Source organism: Grammomys surdaster, unplaced genomic scaffold (assembly GCF_004785775.1).
Source record: "Grammomys surdaster isolate TR1022 unplaced genomic scaffold, NIH_TR_1.0 125996, whole genome shotgun sequence".
Lineage (NCBI taxonomy): Eukaryota > Metazoa > Chordata > Mammalia > Rodentia > Muridae > Grammomys > Grammomys surdaster.
The window spans coordinates 3,583,184-3,605,280 of NW_021620812.1; the positions used below are offsets into that span (position 1 = coordinate 3,583,184).

The following is a 22,097-nucleotide window of genomic DNA, read 5'->3' on the forward strand; positions in this document are numbered from 1 at the left end:
AGAGAGAGAGAGAGAGAGAGAGAGAGAGAGAGAGAGAGAGAGAGAATTTATTTAAAAGGTGTCAAGTAATATTAGAGGAGCCCCCAAAGTTGACCTTTGTTTCCACACATGTACACAGGCAAACACACCCATGCTTACACACAGTTATCACATACACACATGTACACATGCATATGTATGCTTATAATCCCACACACATGCATACACATGCTTATAACACACATGTACATGTTTATAACACACACGTGCATATACATTCTTATACATACACATACACATGCTTACTACACACACATCCATACATAACACACATGTACATGTTTATAACACACATGCATATACATTCTTATAACACATATGCATACACATGCTTATAACACACACCCCCACATACCCATGCATACACATCCTTATTACACACACACACCACTTGTTTGTTTGTTTGTTTGTTTGTTTGTTGAGACAAGGTTTCTCTACATAGCCCTGGCTATCCTGTAAGATGTTCTATAGACGGGGTTAACATGTTTCATAAATCTGCCTGCCCCTGCCCCTGCCCCTGCCCCTGCTTTCCAAGTGCTGGCACCAAAGGCGTGTGCCACCATAACCAGCTGAGACTTTTAATTAATTCAGAAAAGCAGCACCAGCAAAAAGATAGTGAATTAAGCCAAGGCTGCAAGAGCCCCCCCTCACCTCCACCTCTACACCCACTCCAACTGGCACCCCAGGAGCAGGAGCACATCCGAACAAGCAATCCTATCTCTGTGGTCACATTTATTGTTTTCCTGACAAAAACAAAGTCCAATTTTAAAGAACAGAGGACAAAATACAACCAGGGCCATTATTTTCAATGACAAGACAGACACCCTGTCCACTACTGGCTCCCAGAGGCGTGTCTGGGCCTCTGTCTCTGCATAGCCTGGCCCCCCGAGTCTCTTCCATCAGTCCTAGCAGACCTAAAGGCAGAAGCCCACTCACCACAGGCACTCCCTAGTTTGTCTGACCCTGTCTTTGTCCCCTAAAGGCTTCTTCATCAGCTGTACAAGTATAAGCTCATGAAAGTAATAAGGTCCTTAATCATGTGCTCTTCATTTTAGTAAAACGTCTGCTTTGTATTCATGTAGGATCTAAAATGAGAGAGAAGGAATAAAGTCTTCCCAGACCACACCCCCTGGGCCTGGTGAAGGACCTGCCATCCCCATTCTGGGAAAGAAACTGATAACAGATCACAGAAGCAATAACTTTCAATCTGTGTAACTGTCACAGTATAAAAGTATGGAACACAGTAAAGCCACAGAAGCCATGGTGGGACCTCTCACTCTAATGTAACTACCACAGTATAGAAGTACAGAACCCAATGCCACAGAAGTCACAGAAGCTACGGAAGCCATGGTGGGACCTCTCACTCTAACTAATGTAACTGTCACAGTATAGAAGTACAGAACTCAATGCCACGGAAGCCATAGAAGCCACGGAAGCCACGGTGGGACCTCCCACTCTAACGAATGTTAGTGCTCACACTTCCTACTTCTTCAGAGCAATATTTTTATATTCCACCCACCTCAAGTTAGACAAGTGTATACTGTTTTTCAACAGAGGCTTTCTTGTCATTTCCAAAGCTAACATTCACAAACAAGGGAGGTTCTTGTCTCAGAATGTCCCTCAGAAATCACCAAAACAATGGTGATCAAGAGAGCTGTCACTGAATTACAAGTGACCACAGATGAAAGGCAGGAACTGCAGTCAGATAACCCCTGGCCAAAGGGGGACACTCTATGAAGTCACCGCATCATTTCAGGTCAGAATCAAAACCATCCAGGTCACAGTCCAGGACACTCATTTTCTCCAAGTATCTTGGAAATAGCTCATTATTTTTGCTTTATTACAGAGTTCTGGTTAGCAAATAAGGCCTGCTAATAGTGTCATCTGGAATCTCTACATGGCCTGGCCCTGAAGATGTAATGAGACTGGCAAGATCCCCCCAAGCCCCGTATTCAACAGAAGTGTAAGTCACTGAGGCACAAGCAGTGTTTGAGGTGAGGCTATGCTCACCTCGTCCAACAAGACCGTTCAAGTTTGCAATCCAAGTTTACTACTCCCTGAATAATCTAGACCTAGAATGTCAGTGCTTTTCCATTTACATATACACACACAGAGAGACACACACATACACACACAGATACACACACAGACACACACAATTCACTCAAAAACCAAGTGTGAGTAAAATTTAGACTTACTAATAAACGCTAAGTCAAAAATCCAGGTGGTGAAGCATACTATCATCTGAAAACCTCAGAGACAGCACAGCCTAGGACAGTGGTTGTCAACCTTCCTAACGCTGTGATCCTTTAATAGTTCCTAGTGTTGTGCAGACTCCCAACCATGAAATTATTTCCAATGCTACTTCACAACTTTACTTTTGTTAGTTATGAATCATAGTGTAAATGTCTGATATACAGATGGTCTTAGGTGACCCTGTGACAAGGCTGTTCCAACCGCCACCAAGAGGTCCTATCCCACAAGTTGAGAACCATTGGTCTAGGGTCGCCTCCCTGGCCCGCTTAGAACCCTGAGCGGTGTTTCATCATTTCCCTACACTCGGTCAGTGTCCCTTGGAGAGTGACGCTCTCTATTGGTCTGAGGACTGGCTGGCCAGGCCTAAGAACACTGGCATCTTCTCTTCACACCTTCCTAGAGTTGAACAAGGCATCTTTACTCCTCATAGGTAAGAAGATCGTCCACCTGCTCCAGTGGCTTGGGTCCACCCACACAAACTTTCAGCCTAACATTTCTCATCATGATATAGCTCCAGATGGGATATTCTCTCCAGTGGGAAAGATCTATCATCCACTCTAAATGTATACAGCCTTTAATTTTTAATTCTCAGTATGCTAGGCTTTTAAAGACCCTCCTGAGGCAGCCTTGGTTATCTAAGGCTATCGATAGGCCACCTACTGGTAGGTATCTGTCTTCTGTCTACACAGCCTGTTCCCATAGGGCTCAACTTGACCCTTGGACTCTCAATTGTACAGAGCAACTAAAGAGCATATAACACAGCCTTCTCGTTTTAAAAAGCCCAGTGAGCTGGTGCCCCCAAAGTCAGAGAGCATGAGTAAGTAGCAAGCTGAATCCTGAAGGTCCCCATCTGTCCCAGGACGGCAGTGTATATGATGCTTCTGCACGCACTGCTCTGTGCTCAGATTCACAGTGATGCCAAGACAAGCAGCCCAGCAGGGCTACATGCTGAAGTACGCATGAGTGCTGGTTTCCACCTCCATGCAAAGAAGGCTGGGTCTTCTCTTCCACAGACAGTGATAAACGCCCCAGCGAGAATCAACAGCTAAGTTTCACAGTGTCCTTCATACTAAGGTGCATAAGACAGAATGAGTGATCTCTTTTCTGAGAGCACCATTCCAGGGAGCAGAGGGACACGAAGCATATGAAAGAGAGATGGAGAAAATGAAAAAGAATTAGATTAAGCTCCTGGAAAGTAGAAATAAAACAAAGAGCTGGGCGTGGTCAGCCCAGCGAGGTTCCAACAGGCAGGGGAACAAATTAAGCGTGCATGAACGTTCTCGGCTCACTGCCTGGACTTCCTCAGAATTTTCAAAATAAACATGCAATGTAGGACATGCTCAGTTACTGTCCATTCCCCTAGTGAAAATTTACCTTAATAATTTGTTAGCAGGGGAAACAGTAGAAGTGCAATCAACATGATCCCTTCTTAAACCTATGCTGGAAAGATCAACTCGCCATCCCTCCCCTCCACATTCTAGATGCCCAACTCAACTCACACAGTAGCTGCTGCTTCACTTTCTCCAGCAGCTCCTGCATGATTCAGAAGAGGTGGCCCCTCTCGAAATATGCCTGAAAGCCCAGGCTCTGTACAGTACCCTAAGAAAGGGTGCAGGGAGCAAGCAAGGTCAGGCTGGCCTCAGTCTCTCCCTGATTGGCCTGAAAACTGACCCATCAGATCAGAGGAAGCTGACTCTCCCATGAACCACCTCAAAATAAGACAGGATGGGTAAGGACATACAGCCAAATGGACAGGAGACATTCGAGGTTCGGGGAAGACAGAACACGGCTATCTCTCTATATTCAGAAATGACCTATAAGTTCTGTATATGCTCTATCCTCCTTACTTTCTAGAGTAATAATGTACAGTAGCTCTGGAGACAGCGAATCCCTTCAGCCGCTTCTGCCGTAGCTCTTTACAACCAGCAGTGAGGTCCTAGCCCTTCTCAGCTCAGTTTACTGCAGGCTTTGGTTTTCTTCAAGGAAACATGATGCCCTTCTACTTGAGGGCTCCAGTTACTCCTGAGCACAGGGAGGGAGCAGGGGGCTCCTCCTTCTCACTGTGACTAGAAGGACAGTCAGCACACACCAGAAGGACCTACTCTTCGGCAATCAGCAACTCCTTTATAGTGAAGGAAGCCAGAGCTAGGAAGTGAGGCCAGGGTGCACTGCTCTTTGGGACCACAATTTATACACCCTTCCTCCCAGGAACACAAAGGCTGCACCAGATCTGTCAGGGAAGCTATAACTCATCTAATTAAGTAATATGAAAGCAGAGGCCTGGCCTGGCAGCTTTCTGATTAGCTGCTGCTTCAAGCAAGGTGTTCCACAGGGAAGGCTCTTGGATTTAGGTTGCAAAATTTTCATTGTCTTCAAACACACACACATACATGCACACACATACACACACAGAGACACAAACACACACACACACATGCACCATCTATACACAATATATACATAAATACACTCACACATACACAATACATATATACACACCATATATATGTGTATACACATACATATATATGCACATACATATATACTCATGAACATATATACATTCATGTAGCACATATACATGCATATACCATCCCCACATATATATATACATGTATGTACAAACACACTCATGCTCACACATATACATACCATATATATATATGCACACACACATATGTGCACATATACACTATACACATATACCTGTACTCACACAACATACATATACACACAAACATACATACCATACACATATATATTCATACACATATGTGCACATACATACACACTCATGCACGCACAACCCACTGTGCTTGTATTGCCTTTCCCAAGATGGCAGGGGCTTGTGTAAGTATCTAATGGACCGAGCTTCTCCATCACTGAGGGATTCCTTCCCTTCATTCTAGTTTGCTTCAATCGAGGTATTTAAATTTGTCATAAAGCATTTTAGACCCTCCCCTTTCCCCTTCCCACCAAGCATCAGGAAACCATCAGCACGAAGGAAGACATTTTTTTTTTATCTTGAGAAACCCCACAGAGTCACTTGCCTCTCTGTTATCTGTCTTATAAGGCGTCAGGAATCCGAGGGCCAACCCTGGCTGAGCTCAGCTGTCGGAGCACAAGTTCAGTTCCTACCTTCAATTATAATGGCAAAGCTTGATATACGTCAGGATGTAATCAACCCAGAAAGGGGTTACATCCCAGAACTACAATCACAGCTGGTGGACCTCAGAGGGGCTTCAGAAGGTCTGTGAACCCCCACAAACTTGACAGCACAGAGCTAGGGTCCCACCTGGTTGGCCTCCGTGGGGCTTCAAAGGGCCCGTGAATCCCTACCAGCTCCATGTAAGCCTATGTCATGTATTTTATGCTGACCACTGTATATGAACAAGAACAAGAAAAAGCTAGCGAGGTGACTCAAGAGGTAGAGACACTTGCCACAGAGCCTGAGGGCCCGAGTTTGTTTCCTGAGACTGGCATGGTGGCAGGAGAGAGCTGACTCCCACAAGTTGTCCTCTGACCCCAAGAAGCACACAAACACCCTCACACAAAACCAATTAGATTTTTAATTAAAGAATAACAAAGATAACCAAAAGCAAGAATTTTCCAAGGGAAAAAAAAAGCAACCATGGTATCTAGACAGCAGACATGAGCCATGGCTCTCCAGAGAGTTGACAGTGGTTAGCATTGGACAGGGCTCTCCAGAGAGTGGACAGTGGTTGGGAACACTGGACTGGACTCTCCAGAGAGCAGACAGTGGTTAGCACTGGACAGGGCTCTCTAGGCAGTCCAGTCCACACCTTATGAATGGAGCAAGTTTCTTATGCTTTGGAGACATCCCATGCCTCAGGGAGGTGAGGGTAAACATGAGCCTGGGGAGAGACCTGACTGGTGACTGACCGCTCTGGCAGAAGCAAGCCTGGGTCTGACCACAGTGTGCCTGCCGAGCTCTGAACTAGCAGCAGCCCCATTATTCCTGGTGGTTAGTCAGGAAAGAAGTTAGACAGGAAGCTGACAGCATTCATTCAGACTTAAGACATGTTTGCTTCTGCTGCAGGCCATCAAAAAAATTCCCTTCCTGACCCCTGAAGCCATCCCAATTCAGGAAGAGCCTGAAGGAAGCCTGTGTGTTTTGTTGTTGTTGCTATTGTTGTTGTTGTTGTTGTTTTGTTGTTGTTGCTGCTGCTGCTGCTGTTTTCCAAAAACTAACAACTGGACAGTGTATGACAGTTTGTCACTGAAGGAGAGAAGAGTAGCTAAGTTCTTGGGAGGACAGCAGGGACTCCAGCTTCTGAGGATGTGTACATCCTGGGGAGAGGGAAGGTCATGCCCACTTGCATTTTAGAGTGAATTCTTCCACACACATTTCCCAAAACAACAGCTGTAAGCCTGGGAACACAGACACTTAGGAAGCGCCACTGTCCTGTTTATCCACTTCAGCATGTTCATGGACAGCACTGACTCGGTCCCCTGCTTAGTGTAGCAATAAATCTGCTCCTTCTGCAAAACTTAACATTCCTTCCACTTGAGTTATGGGGTTTTCCATACGCTTACTTGGAGAAGAAAATAATGTATTTTATGGCTGTTTCCCCATCTTACCCCACCGGCTGTCATGACCACATCAGCTCTTGCAGAAGTCGGCTTCACTAGGCCATGGGAGACACTGATGGGGCTGCAGGGGCTTGAGGCACTAAACTCAAAGTCAAAGTCTAGGAAGTACAAACTGGGAAGGGAGCAAAGACCACCAAGGTCATGTAACTTCAAGATAATGTCACAGACTTCTGAGCGTGTTCTTGTCAGTCTCTCTGACACCAACCAAATCCACAAAGAATGATCTGCCAATAGCAACAACACAACATTTTTTCCATCTTACAAATCTATAGATTAATTTAAAAAAACCTTCCTATTTGGTTTCATTGTCATCTCTATTATTATAACAAATATAATATGGTTTTACTGACAGTCTGGTATGTTCAGATCTAGGCGTTTTGTGTATATTAATTCTCAGAGATGTATTTTCATTTTTAATCATGTGTTTACCCATGGGGATGTGTGCACAGATAATCATGTGGTAAGAGGGGCCCACGGAGTCTAGAAGAGGGTACTGAGTCCTCTGGAACTGCACGTGCAGGCATTTGGACAATCCTGTGTGATGCTGGGAACCAAACCCAGCTCCTCACAGAAACAGTCTGTGCCTGTCACTGCTGAAGCTTCTCTCAAGCCCCCTGTACCTGTGGATGTACCGCTGCTGTATCTGAATGCAGAGGGGGCTGGTCCTCTGGTTTAGAAACTGGCCTGATACCACATCCAGGGCCAGCAAGCTGTGGAGCAGACTTTTCACAAAAAAGCACTATGAACTCCAAAGCACTCTCCTGCTAAGTCCCCTAGCCTGAGGACTGAATTTTCTAAGGCATGTGAAGAATTGCCTCCCATAAAAGAAAGCTAATCTTTTGAGCTTTAAAAAAAAAAAAGAAAGAACAAAAGAAAAATAATTTGAGGTAGTATTTGTACAATAATTTTAGGAATGTAGTAACAGATGATAATGGCACCAGCAATCCAGCATGTCTTTTATGGCCCATTAATACATGCCTGGAGTGGTCAAAGGCTGTGCCTCTCACTCCGGGCATGTACTAATGGCCAATAAAGCTCGCCTCCTCATGTCTTAATGCCGTATTATATCAGAGCTCTGGTAATGGAATGAGTGCTATCAGAGCAGAAGGGGAAACTGGGTAAGCAGGTCAGCTAGGGAGGAGGAAGGCTGACGGGTGTGGACAGCCTTGAGCTGGGCTCTGCCTAAGCCTGCTAGACAGCAAAGCAATCTACTTGGGGTCATGCTCCCCACCTGCACTGGGATGCATTATGATGAGACTTCTTCCAAGCTCTGAGAGGCTGAACTGATTCTGAAAATTCACATTCTCTCAATAGCAGCTCAGGAAACCCAGTGGCTAAGGTACCTTGATACAGAAGTAGCAGCCATATGTGACTGTGCAACAAACGAAGTAGCACTTGAAGACGACGCAGAGCTCTGACAGTGAAGAACGTCAACTCTACCTCAGATTATATTTGGACAATGGCGTGTGGATATGCAGCGGTTCTTGGTCTGTGGGTCACAACTCATTGAAATGTTGAATGACTCTTTCGCAGGGATCACCTAGGACCATCTAAAAAACCACAGATATGTACACTGTGCCATATCTGTGTTATCATATGTGTCATACGGTAGTATGAAGTAGCAATGAAAATAATGTTACGGTTGGGGGCCATCACAACATGAGGAACTGTGTTAAAGGGTTGCGATGCATCAAAGGGAAGGCTGAGGAACTGCTGGGCTAGAGCATCAGCAAGCATGTGAAGAGAGGAGAACACGTGAGCAAATGCCAGAGAGAACAGGCGGGAACAAGCACACAGGCCTCAGACACAGGAAACATCAGACATGGGAATTCTGTTCAGAGTCTTCTATCTATAGGAAGATAAAATGACAGGGTTAGAAACCGAACACAGGATGTTTTAGCAGGAGGAATCATGACAAAAAAGTCTGGTCGTGGTCTTGTGTTTGGAATCCATTACCTATAATGTCAAAGACTCATGACCTATGTGGCAAAAGAGCACACAGTGTGTAACGTATAATTCCTCTGTGTGTGTGTGTGTGTGTGTGTGTGTGTGTGTGTGTGTTTGAGAGAGAGAGAGACAGAGACAGAGAGACACACACACACCTGTATTCTTGTAAGAGGCGGGTGCTAGAGATATGGCTCAGTGGTTAAGAATGCTTCCTACTCTTACAGAGAACCCAAGCGTGGCTCCCAGTATCCACACTGGGTGGCTCACAACCATCTATAACTCCAGCTCCAGGGGATACAATGCTAGAGACACCTGTGAACACAAACACATAAGGACATTGGCATGCATAAATAGAAGTAAAATAAAATCTAAAACAAATAGTAAGAGAGATGTCTTGAGGCAGATGTGTGGAAGAAAAGGCAATGAGGAGACAGGGTACCTTGGCCTTGCTGGGCCTTAATCCATATCATGCCATCATTTTGGTCATGTAACCACCAGAAGCTGGGCAAGATAAAGAGTGGGGTATTCCCCTTAAGCCTCCAGAAGGGGCATGGCAGCTAACACTCCTCCACGCACCCTCCACAACCATGAGAAGGCATGTTTCTGCAGTTGAAGTCATGCACTCTTTGTCATGGTGACATCGTTCCTATGAAACATGAATGAGGAACTCAAACACAGCCAAATGCCAGCTTCAGACTTAAACCCTGCTAACTGAAACAAGCAACTTAATAAACATTTTTAACTGTAACAGAACAGACATAGTAGAGGCAGGAATGGGAAACCAGGAGAAAAATAAAGGAAACACAAGAAGACAAAAGAATGGTAGAGTAGACTAGGTAAAGTGCAGTGAGAAGGCTTGACACACATGTAATTACAGACCAAAGAAAGTAGGACTGTGAACAGGCAAAGCAGCATTTGACAATTTAATAGCTCAGGACTTTCCAAAGTCAAAGAAAGCCATCAAACCTCAGACTGAGGCATTGAGACACACAGCCCAGATCCCAAAGCAGGATCTATTAAAAAAAAAAGACTTCATATAGCACATTATAATACAACTGCTAAAACAACAAAGAGAAATTCTGGAACACAGTCCCAAGGAACGTGTGTGTGTGTGTGTGTGTGTGTGTGTGTGTGTGTGTGTGTGTGTGTTAGCTGACTTACCAACTGAAATTAGAAAACCCAGAAGAAAGCACAGTACCCTGAAAGTGTACTTAATAATAACCTCAAATCCCATGTTCAGGGAAAACATAGGGATGACAGGGACATAAAGCATTTCAGACAAACAAGAAGCAAAAGGACACACAGCCAGCAGACTTCTAACAAGAGTCATGCCAAGGAGTGCTCTGTAGGCAGAACAGAAAGTCCTCCCAGATAGATCAACTACAGAAGAAATGCAGAACAAAGGAAAGGCTGGGCATAAGAATAAATTACAATGTATCCTGTTTGAGAAAGGCAACTGCTTGCAGCATCTGGAAAACATTCCAAGCAGATAATGACCCATGACCCAAGGGAGAAAAATGCTATCATGTTCCAAGACCTAGGTCAAAATGCCCACCATCACCACTTTCTTCTATAAGCACCAAAATAATAACAAAGAAAGTAAAACTGAGTTTACAGAGTAAAGGACTAAAGCAACATCCATTGCAACAACAGAGTCTCAACCCAAAGGAAGGAACGGAGAAAGGGGATATGGAGTGTGGACTGTCGAGGGATTAGGAGGAAGAGGAGATGAAGGGACACCGGACAGAGAGGCTGGGGCTGGGAGCCTACTCTCTGGGAAGCTCTCACTGGATTCTAGGGAATGTGCATCAACAAGAGACAAAGGTGGAGCTGGGGGTTGTCACCTGTTAATTTGGTGCCATCAAGTGTCACAGACCCACCATTCCGGTAAGGACTGTTGGTGACCAGAGGTCTTGCTTGTCTCTAGTTAGGGTGTATATGGCAGTGGTTTCCTTCAGGTATAAGAAAGGTGAAGACTTGGAGAAGAACAACAAGAGCCTTTCTGGGTCATCAGTAATGTCCCACCCCAACTGGATAGATGGCAGTTGGTCACAGAAAGGGTCATCTGTGTTTGGTCACTGGGTATTTCAATGCTCATGCCCTTCTCTTTGAAATACATATAAAGTAAATAAACAGCTTCAAGGAGCAAAGGGCCTGGTGGCCAATTAGAGACTGAAGCTAATTATACACTGTGTTTCCACATCAATATTCCGAGTCGTCAGAACAGCCTTCAGGAACTAATTCCTAACCCCTAAAGCAACAAGACAAATGCAACGAGCAGCAGAGAAGATGGGAAGCGTAACGACCTGAAGCCAGGGCGTTTTCTTTTCCCTGTGAGGTTTGCCAGATTCATAAGAACTGTTTTCAGCCAGAAGATTGTGGTTCAGGTCTGCCTCCTCCCAGAAAACAGAAAATGAGTTGTCCTCAACAGATATTAACAACTCTTTCTGCTTCCCTACAGAGAAAACTGTTTTCCTTTCATTGTCCGTGCAAGTTGGTAGCCTCAGGCATGAATCAGGGAGAGGGGACACCCAACTGTCACCAGCCTAGGTAATGGTTACCTAGAGAAACAAGCCTTCCATCAGCAGCAGCACAAACTCCCATATGGCCCTCTGACCCTACGGAGTGCTGGGCATCACTACTGCAGGAGAGCAGATGAAAAGACAGACAACTCAACCAAGGCCATTCATGGTTTGATTATGTTAGAGTGTCACCAGAGCAAACCTCAGGGAACTGTGGCAAAGGCTAGCACATTTACAAGACACTCAATTTCTTTCATCCTGGAGGAAAATGAAAGATCAGAAGTGTGTGTATGTATATGTGTGCGTGTGTGTGTGTGTATGTGAGTATGTTTGTTTATGTGTGTGTTTATGTATGTGTATGTATATGTGTGTATGTGTGTGTGTTTATGTATATCTGTGTGTAGGTGTGTGTGCTTATATGTGTATGTGCGTGTGTGTATGTGTGTTTGTATATGTGTGTGTGCTTGTGTTTGTATATGTGTGTGTGTGGTTGTGTGTGTGTATGTGTGTGTTTGTGTGTGTATGTGTGTGTGTACTTGCGTGTGTGCCTGCCTCCCTCTCTCTCTCTCTCTCTCTCTCTCTCTCTCTCTCTCTGTGTGTGTGTGTGTGTGTGTGTGTGTGTAGTCAGGCTGCACAGCACCGGTAAGGGGTGCCAGGGCCATGGACTCATTGACATCTTTCTGCTGGAAATCTGCCTGGAAATCACTAACACTGCCACAGTTGACTTCTGAATACAAAAGAGCAATGTGATCAAAAATGCCCCAAAGCTATAAAACAATAGTAAGACTCGGTCATCTGTCCCCAAGGCTAACTGCACATATTCATCCAGTCTTACGCTTAAGGTGGCTCAAAGGTGTTCTACTACCCATGAGGTCAAGTTCAAACTCTTTAAACCACCTACCCTCCCATCAGCCCTGGAAACCAGACTAAACAGCCACTGAGACTTACTCTAATTTTATACAAATGACATGTTTTAAGTCCATAACTTGAAAGAACCCAGAGTAGCTGGCTCAGAGGGAATGTGAAACCCGGTTCTTTTAAGGGCATAGAGAGGAAAACGGGGGTCATGCAGGGCAGTCGAGTTATGATAAAAAGTCTGCCATTCACCCCAAGGGAGAGAGCCACTGACCAGTTAGGAGTGGGAATCAGAGACTTTTATCTGCATCTTTTAAAGGTTCTTCTGGCCCTGTGCTGAGTAGCGACACAGGGTGGGGAGGAGAACAGTTTGCAAACCCAGCAAGGCCATCCCGACAACTCTACCTGACAATGCTCATGTATCCTCCAAGAGCCTGTTCAAGTCCTCAGTGCTGAGCCGTCCCGTAGGCCGAGCTCAGCCAAGCACTATAAACTAAACAAACTAAGGACCATGCACTGGAAGCCTTCACATCACATCAGCGTTCAAACCATTCCTCCATGTTGTTAACACTCAGCTTACTCCGACCCAAATTATCTCAAGTTTCTTCCCTGTCTATCAACATTAGCTCATCTCAACTGCCCATGTCATTCTCCTCCCTACAGAGGCTATAACAGGCCCCCAGACTTCAGCACAACTGACCCCATGATAGAAGGACCATTCAGGCCCTGGAACCCAGCATATGGGCAGCAACATCTGTCAAAGGGATATAACCTATCAAATCTTGGAAATCCCTAAATGTTCCAATCATGCTTTTTGGTTTCTGTAAATTCCACTCTGGCTAACTGACTGAAGTTTGTCAACCCAAGATGTGATTTTCTGCTTAACAGTTCACCCCGAGAAAGGCTTCCAACCACTGAACACCCAGTGTGGCCACCAGTTGGCTAATAAAGACATGCTACTGGCTTGAATCTGGTCCAAGTCACCTTCTCTGGTCGATACCTCACAACAACACGAAGAGCAAATGGTTAAAGAAAGTCCTTTTGAGTCAGAGAGACCTGAGGATGATTCTGTCTCTTCACTCTCTGGAGAGAATGACTGAGCTTCCTGGACACTGGCTACTGACTGTAGAGTGGGAATATGTTTTCCTCAGAGAGAGGCTGTGATATCTCACCTCCATTTTAGCTCACCTCCTGCAACTAAGAGGCACACCTCTGGGCAGTTTGTGAGGTTATTTCCCAGAAGGATTAGGTAAAGGAGGAAACCCCTCCCCAGAGTGATTAGCACCTTCCTGAACCAGCTCTGGTGTTAGTAGGTCCCAGGGAAAATCAGAGCCAACTATCTGCCTGCCTGCCCACCAGCCTGCCTTCTTGTTGGTGTGTCTGTCTTGTTGCTACCATCTTTCCCTGACATCAGAACCCCCTATTCTTCAGCTATGCAGTGTTGACAGAAGACCAGATGCTCTCCCGGAATCCTCCTGAGCTTCAGCCTTGCGGAGGCATGTGGCCTGGTGGGCTGAAGAGCTACTGCATCCTCAGCCTCCCTGGCCAATGTCATGTAAGTCAACATAAAGACAAACAATCCCCTTGGCATTATATATCCAGTCTACATCTATTGATTTTGCTTCTCTAGAGAACCCTAATACACCTGCCATAAAGTAGGTAGATAATAAATACTAGCTACTTCAAGGGCAATAATGTTGTCCTTCCAGGCAGGGCTCCAAGACAGTCGCCTAGTATCCTCCTTTAAAGCAGCACGGTCACCTTAACAGAGAGTTAGAGCTACCAAACAGCTGAGAGTCTCGAGTCCCCAGAGGCTGGTCCAACTGACTTGGGATCAGGCGAATGTGAAGATTCCCTGCAGTGAGCAGAAGCTCCTCCATGTACTTCAGAGCTGGGACCGTGCTTGTACACGTGCTCAGGCCCAACTCACTGGCTCTAACACACAACTCCATGCTCTGCACACGCAAGCACACTTCTGTCTCTGACATATTTTAATTCCGTTGTTGTGAAATTTAATTTCAATGGTGCTCTTTGAGACCTGCTGGTGTCTCTGCTATGGTGAAATCACAGTTGTGAAAAGTCACTCCCAAATGTGAAGACCCTGGCTCACCCCCAGACGGAGAGCTAGAGGAGACGGTGAGAGAAGAGGCTTCTCTCTGGTCCAACACTGCCTTGGTTTAACCATCTATTGCACGTTACTGGCTCCCCGTGGCTAGAGTCTACAGTCCATAGAACACGAGAACGGGATTCGGCACCAAATATTTCATCTCTTCCAGCTCTCCACACCAGCTCAGTGTCAGACAACCACATTCACCATGTCCCCCAAAATGTCCTGTTCCTTCAACCCCTCTGTATCTTCAAAAACACTATTCTTCCTGCCTGAAATCCATCCTTTCCATCATTCCTGTGTCTGCAGACCCATTTCTCCAGGTGCTAGATTCAGTACTATGATTCTGACCTTTCTGCCTTTAGGCTAAGAAGTACAGAAATAAATACGCGTGTGTCCATAAGTTAAGAAAATGCTGAGGGCATTCCTAGACCGGAGTGTCTGGAAGACATGTATTTCATCAGCATGATCAGATGACATCTCCATGCTGGCCTTAAAAGATGGGAAGAAAGGGCTTCCAGAAGAACATGGGGCAAAATAGGACAGACAGGGAAGAGCATCTGAAGGAGACTTTACACAGCAAGGAACTGACGACCAAAGGAGACAAGCGGGGGGGGGGGGGGGGTGACGGTCTACAGAGTAAGGAAGGAGTCATGAATCTGTGTAATCCGGGAGTAAAAGAGGAGCTCACAAACCCTATGCAATGTGGGGGAAGAATTCCGATTATTTGCAGAGTGGAACAGATAGCCACCAAAGGGTTTTAACAGAGACTGCCATGACCCAATCTTGAAATGTCTCTCTAGCTATTCTATGGCACTCACAGGGGATAACAGGGAAAACCTCACCTGGACACCCAGTCAGAATGACCAGGCTCAAGCTCAAATACCATCTTCTTGAGGAAATTAAGTACAGCAGGTGCAGCTTGACCTGAGCCTTCACAAGTGTGATCTGACTGGGAACAACTTTGAAATCTTTCAAGGATGTAAATTCAGCTTGTCTAAAGTTAAAAATCAAGCTACGCCTGCCCCTAGAAGTGCTGAAGGCTTGGCTGCTGTGTCACTTGGATGTCAGTAGGTGGCAGAGAAAAGAGAAGCCATGTCCATGCTCAGTGTTCTGACCTATGGACTTCTGAAGGATTAGAAGCCTAAAAAAATGAGCTTGAGACAACCACCAGTCTGGCATCAGAGGGTGGGGGAGGGCAGGGGGTAGACCATGCCTGAGATGACTCCAGTCCTGCACCATAATGCACAAGCAGGGCATAGCATTCCTGAGATGGCACCAGATACTGAGCGACTCTGGGCACCACAAAGAGGAGCATGTGAGTGGTGGAGAAATGGAAGAGAAAGAAAAACAGAAGGATGTGGGCACAGTGAAGAGAGGCAGAACTGGAGAGTCGAGGGTTGTGAGCAGCAGGTGAAAGTAGCAGGTGATATCACCTGGGACCATGGTGGGGTCCTGGCCTGTGTGCCACCAGGGGCCACATTTGGGTCCAGCAGTATGAGAGAGCTGGTTCTTGTGCACTGCTGAGGAACAGGGAGAAATATCCTCCCCCTCCTTAGCTCTCATCACCTGTGGCAGGATGGAGACCTGGTCCTGGGGTCGTGAGAGCAGGAGAGCTGGCCCTGCCCCTCATCTGCTATAGCATTCAAGAGATTGGGCCCTGTATCTCAGCTGCACAGTAGAGCTGACCCTGGTCCCAGGAGTGGATAAGGCAGCCCTGAGGGCCTAAGAGTGGGAGAGCTAGCCCACAACTTGTATGCTGTGTGGTGACGTGGTGAGGGAGAGATGTGCCCAACCCAGGGTGTGAATGTGGGAGAGCTGGCCCTGCCTCCTGTCTTCTGGGCAATAGTATGGAGGAGAGAAAGATGCCCTCCTCCCCTCCCTCATCCTTGCCATATATGTCAGGCAAGAGAGCTGGCCACTGGGTCATGAGAGTGGTAGAGTTGGCCCTGTTCCTCACCTACTGCAACACTCGGGAGAGTGGGTCCTGCACCTCACCTGGGCAGCAAGATAAAGCTGGCCTTGGTTGCAAGGACTGCTGGTGAGCAGGCCCAAGAGCAGGAGAGCAGGAGAGCTAGCTGGCTGACCAGCTCAGACACCTCTCAGGCCCAGATCCAGGGCTTTGAATTAGCCCATCCCAACATCTGTCCCATCTATAAACTGTTGGAGTGCATGAGGTGGGTTGGTCTTACAGAGCAGGGTCTCTATGACACAGGATACCAATAGGATATCTAAGAAGAATCCCAGTGAGGTTCCAGTATTGATAGAGTAGAAGAAGCCAGAGGCCTCATACCAGACTAATGAGTCACTGCAAGCAAAGTATGGACTTAAGGGTATACTATGGATCACACGGGGACACACTACAGCTTCCACCTGAGATTTTTTTTCTCTGTTGGCGAGAGAGATCGCAGGGTTGGAGGATAGGTATGAGGGGAGATGGACATGAGTGAGATTGGAGTGTATGATGTGAAATTCGTAGGGACCCAATAAAAGGCTTCAAAAAGGAGAAAGAAAGGAAGAAGGAGAAGAAGAGGAGGAAGGGAAGGAGAAGAAGAGGAAGAGAAGGAGGAGGATGAGAAGGAGAAAAGAAGAAAAAGAGAAAGGAAGGAAGGAAGGAAGGAAGGAAGGAAGGAAGGAAGGAAGGAAGGAAAACTGAGCAAGCCATGAGAACCAAGCTAGAAAGTAGCCAGAGTCCTGCCCTGTTTGAGCTCCTGCCTTGACTTCCTTTGCTGATGAACAGTGCTACAGAAGCATATCCCAAATAAATCCTTTCCTCCCTTAAAAGCAAAATAAACAGTGTCTGACACGCCCACAGTTTCTCTGAAGCAGCTTGAGCTGATGGTAACTCTAGAAGGTAAATCTTCAGAGTGGAAGAATGAGAGAGACAAACAGACAAAGAGGGAGACAGAGACACAGACACACACACAGACATACAGAGAGAGAGAGAGAGAGAGAGAGAGAGAGAGAGAGAGCATATGTGTACATGTGTTACACTCAGACCCTAGAGCCAGACAACTGTATTATAGTCTCACCACTGTGACCTTACCCACTGTGTTTCTGTTTCCTTCTCGGTAAAATAGACATCCAATACCAGTAAAAATGTAACAATATTGTTATTGTTGCTGAATAACAATTCCAAGAACTAAAAATAATTCCTAATAATACATGCTGTACACAGTAATGCCTTTAAAAACAGTGTCTTTCAAGGTTCTCACTCACCTGGCAAAGTGCTTAGATAGAGCAAAGAAGGCAAGTATTCTCTAAGACTTTGTCTCTGCACATATAAAATAGCTATGAGAAACAGTCTTTTTCTGATAGTTGAACATTAGAATCCATGATATGCATATCTTACATGTGACAACCACCCTATACTGAGTGGTCAGAAAGTGTCTGCTGATGCTACTTTATTGTTAATGTTATCTTTTTATTATAGGAAATTACAAATAGGTTTGTCCCTATAGCCTTAAAACTGTCTTCTTGCTTTTCTTTTCCTTCCTTCCTTCCTTCCTTTCTTTAAACAAAGTCTTGTTGTGTAGCACAGATTATCCTAGAACTCACTGAGCAACCCAGGCTGCCTCAAACTTATGGCAATTCTCCTGCCTCAGTCTCCTGAGAGCTGAGATGTCAGGTGTGCTCTCATCCCCACTTTGCAAGAATTCTCTCCTAATTTGGATTCAAAACGTAGCTCCTATTTTACTGGTAAAATGCCTTGGCAGAGCTGACCACTCCTCGCCTCAATGTCTTCATCCACATGGAATTCACCACCGTGACTACCTAAAGTTTCTACAGGAGCACAGATATTCAAGCCCAACACCATGCAAGCATTCAGTGGGTGTGCCAAGGAGAACGACGTCCCCCAGACAGCATGCTCCCTCAAAACAGAGCTTGCTGCTGCTCTCTCCTCTACTCCTCCACTCTCCTCGTCCATGTGGGAGAAAGTCATGCATGTACCCTTTTAATATCATGTATGTGTGTATTAAAGCACACATGGAATAAAATACCATGAATCTCAACTGTCAGCTCTTAATAGAGAAACCTAAAGGGGTGACCTTTGCATGCTATTTCCTTTTTAAATTAACTTTTTTTTGTTAGCATACAAAGTAAAGGCTGTTTCTTTTAATAACAGTTTTGGTCCCCTTGGTCAAAACTGGAAGAGAAAAAGGCAAACTGTAAGTCACCAAAATGCAGGACTTCACATATAGAAATCTTAGATCAGATCAGGCCAGCAACCAGGCTGCTGAGGAGGTTAACCAGCCTGGCGGGATTGAACAGGCATCAAACCAGCCAAAGAACCCACAAGAAAGCCACATAAACCACAGGAACGTGGTCCACAGAGAGGTGGTCCAAGCACAGGTGAGAGAGCTAGAAGGGAAAGAAGTCTACTGGTGATGCCTCAGGAACACCCACCTCAAGGGAGCACGGGGCTAAGAAGGGCAGCAAGGAAAAAGCCAAGTCAGCCTCCTGCAGGGAACAGCTGTGAGAAGAGAGGTGGCATCTGGCAGTGTCATGCACACAAGGCCAATCAACCATTCCTGGCCAAAGCCCTGCATTTCCTAGCCAACACCCTTGGCCTCTGAAAGGCTGTCTTATCTCCCTCTTAATAGAGTCGTGAGACGGTCCCTACTCCAGCACTGAACAACGTTCCTTTCAACCTTGAGCTAATGATACGTGCAACACCTGGATTGAGAGGGGCACAGAAGCCAGAGGTACACGGACGCTCGTGAACAAAATGAGCCGTGAAACACAATGCCCGGGAGGCAGGAGAAAGCCGACAGAAAAGTATAGCAAGCCGTGTCTTGCTCCATACCAAAGGAAGCCTGAGAGACCAGACCAGCGGCTCCCAAGGCTTTCTGTCACTTATTAAAATCTCAAATGAGGCTGCAAATGACTGACTTGGAACGTTCAAAGCTACCATCTTCCTCCAGTCTTCGCCTTTTCCTTTTCCTAATCCCTAGGTAATGATTTTTTTTTTAATATGAGACCGACTAGGTCCTAATTACGACAGCAAACTCCAGCAACAGAGCTGGCATCCTTCACTATGGAGTAATGAGGACACAGGACAGGAAGGGAGTTGACATATACCGTGCTGAAAGAAAATCCTATGATTTAGAGTCACCATAGACTGGTTTTCCTGGAAAGGATGAGGAAAGGCACCAGAGAAGGGTGGATTTCTACCCCAGTCCCACGTGCTGGACACAAGAGAATACATGGGCTTTTCAACATTCATGTGGCCTGTGCTCCCCAGCAGCAGACAGCTCAGCAGGGGAGATATCACACAAGGCCACAGCGCTTGGCCACGGCCAAGGTATTTAGAACACTTTGGACTTAAATTACTAAACAGATGTAAATTACAACAACTTCCTTTTGAGGATTTGTGGATTCAAATCTCTGCTCCGCGCTATTTTACATTAGCAACAACTTCTTGGGCTGGATGCAGTGTGGCAAGACTTCCCAAAGCACAGCCCAGAGACGGCAACATTGAACTCCACAGAACTCACCAGAGATGGGCATCATCGGTATCCCCAAAGTGGGCTAATCAGATATTGACAACGTAAGTATACCCAGGGCTCACCTGAGTTGGACAATATCAGTTCCCCCAGGGCTCCCTAGCAATGGACAACAGAACTCCAAGTTCTCAGGCTCTACCACACAGAAAAAAAGAATGAGGAATTCTGGGATGGTCTTGGCCACTTTTAGAGTCCTAAGCCCTTTGTGGAGTCCTGATAGTTCTGCTGGAAAGCACTGTGGTCTGCAGACCTCACTCAGGACCTGTGCTTTGGCTGTGAGCTCCAGCCCCGTACATGAGAATGAAGAGTCACTTTCTTGCTAAGCTTCAGTCCCCCTCCCTTTGCAGTGCTTGGCTCCTGTGCAGGGAATCTCAGTTGACATTTACCTTGAAAGGGCTGATCTAATGAGGGAGAAGCACAAAGCCCTTGGGTTGGTTCACAGTGCAAAAAGAAGTGAGGGCAACTCAGAACTGAACTGGCAAAGTTTATCTGTAATCAGATCCACAGCATCCTTGGTGTTGTGAATGATACTATCTCCTGTCTCTACTGAACTCTGCCACTGACATGCAGTGAATGAGACAGACAGACATGTTGTAGATGGGACAGACAGAATGTAGTAATGTGCTAATACAACCAGTTCAGGACACCAAATGGGAACATCACATAATTTTTGGTGTCATGAAACCTTATTGCTCTCCTGATTTTTTTTAAAGCTACTTATTAATGCAGAAGTCATTCTGAGAGGATCTCAAGAGCTACATGCCCTGGCCTAGTAGGCTCACACTAGTTCACATTAAGCTCTGTGAACCAGAGTCTCCCATGTATGCAATGAAAGCAAACGCCACCCACTCTGACAGTTTTCTGTAAGATAAACGTCTGGAAGGATCTGAAGGGCTGCCTGGCACAGACACGAGATGGGATTCAGCAAATGGCACGTACTGTCCCTGCTACATGGTCACTCTTGGAAAAATGTGAACATTCTGTGACCTGAGAGAAGAAGCCGATGCAGGGCAGGATAATGCTGCAAAGGTGGACATGCGGCAGCTACAGGCACGTGAACAAACGTGCTCTGCACACCACAGTACACGGATCTCTGAGACAGAGTTGAATGTATGTGCATATGAATGCACAGAGGAACTCCCAAAGAAGTCAGGGTTTATCCTGCAGATCCAAATTGTTCCTGTATGTGCAACAGCCTCCTGGAACAATGAAACAAATCAAAATTCTGCCCCTGACCTCAAAGCCCTCAGGAACTCACACCACCATACCAAGACCAAACGGCTAGCTCGCACATCCCACAGAGCAGCAGACCCTGGGGAGAATTCACAGCTGCACAGCATCTGGGAAAGATTTGGATCAGTTCATGGAGAAACCCAGATGAGATTTCAAGGGCCGCTCAAAGGTTCACAAGTGTCCCCGGGTCAGGCACTCAGGGCTTGCTTATACTCCGCCTTCCTTTCCTTTCTAAGAATCTGACCAGCACGTGTGCTACGACCTTGGTTCCTATCTGAGGGGCATCTTTTCATAGTCCCTTGCACTATGCTCCTTGTCTGAGCACTGCAACCTCTCTCCTGACGGGCACTGTGTTGACCAAAGGGGTAGTCAGTAACCACGTGTGGTTGTTGGGCTTTGAACCCTGACAGGTATAACTAAGAAACTGCACTGTTTATTCCATTTCATTTTAATCAATTCATAATCGAAAATGAGGGGCTTCATTAAGTTATTGGAAAGCAAACGAAATCTACTTCTTTAAACCATTAAATACAGGTCAAAAATATCTAAGGAAAATTTAGCTGCTGAACTGAGGCATACTATAATTGAAAAATACTGAATTTGAAATATGCAAAAGCAACATAATATTTCATTAATAACTGTATACTGATCATATGTTAAAATGAAGTCAGTTTTGATAGTTTAGGTTAAATAAAATACACTGCATAAATTCTATATTTGTGGATTTTTTTTAGCATGGATCTTAGGAAACATATAGGTGGTGCTAGGCATGGCTTGTAATCTCAGCACTAAGAGACTGAGGCAGGAGCATCACTACCTTGACGCTACACTGTGAAAGAATGTAAGCACTTACCCATATTCCTGTGAGTAACCCCAATAAAACTTACTGGTTCACCAAGGTGTCTTGTGGTTGTCTGAGAGAAGAAGTAGGGTGCAGAGAAAAGGGAAAGAGATGGGTAGGAGAGAAGAGAGGAGAGGGGAGAAGAGGGGAGAGGGGAGAAGAGGGGAGAGGGGAGA

At 45.8% G+C, this 22,097-nt stretch overlaps 1 protein-coding gene and 1 non-coding gene across 2 annotated transcripts in view; one reads left to right on the top strand and one right to left on the bottom strand.

Annotated features, from left to right (window-relative positions):
- The window catches only part of St6galnac3 (ST6 N-acetylgalactosaminide alpha-2,6-sialyltransferase 3), a 499,975-nt gene that overhangs the window by 469,147 nt on the left and 8,731 nt on the right, over positions 1 to 22,097 (bottom strand). The gene's annotated exons all lie outside the window — the stretch shown is intronic.
- LOC114609949 lies at positions 15,361 to 15,492 on the top strand. Its single transcript, XR_003709610.1, has one exon. It is a non-coding gene; the product is annotated as a small nucleolar RNA SNORA17 (small nucleolar RNA).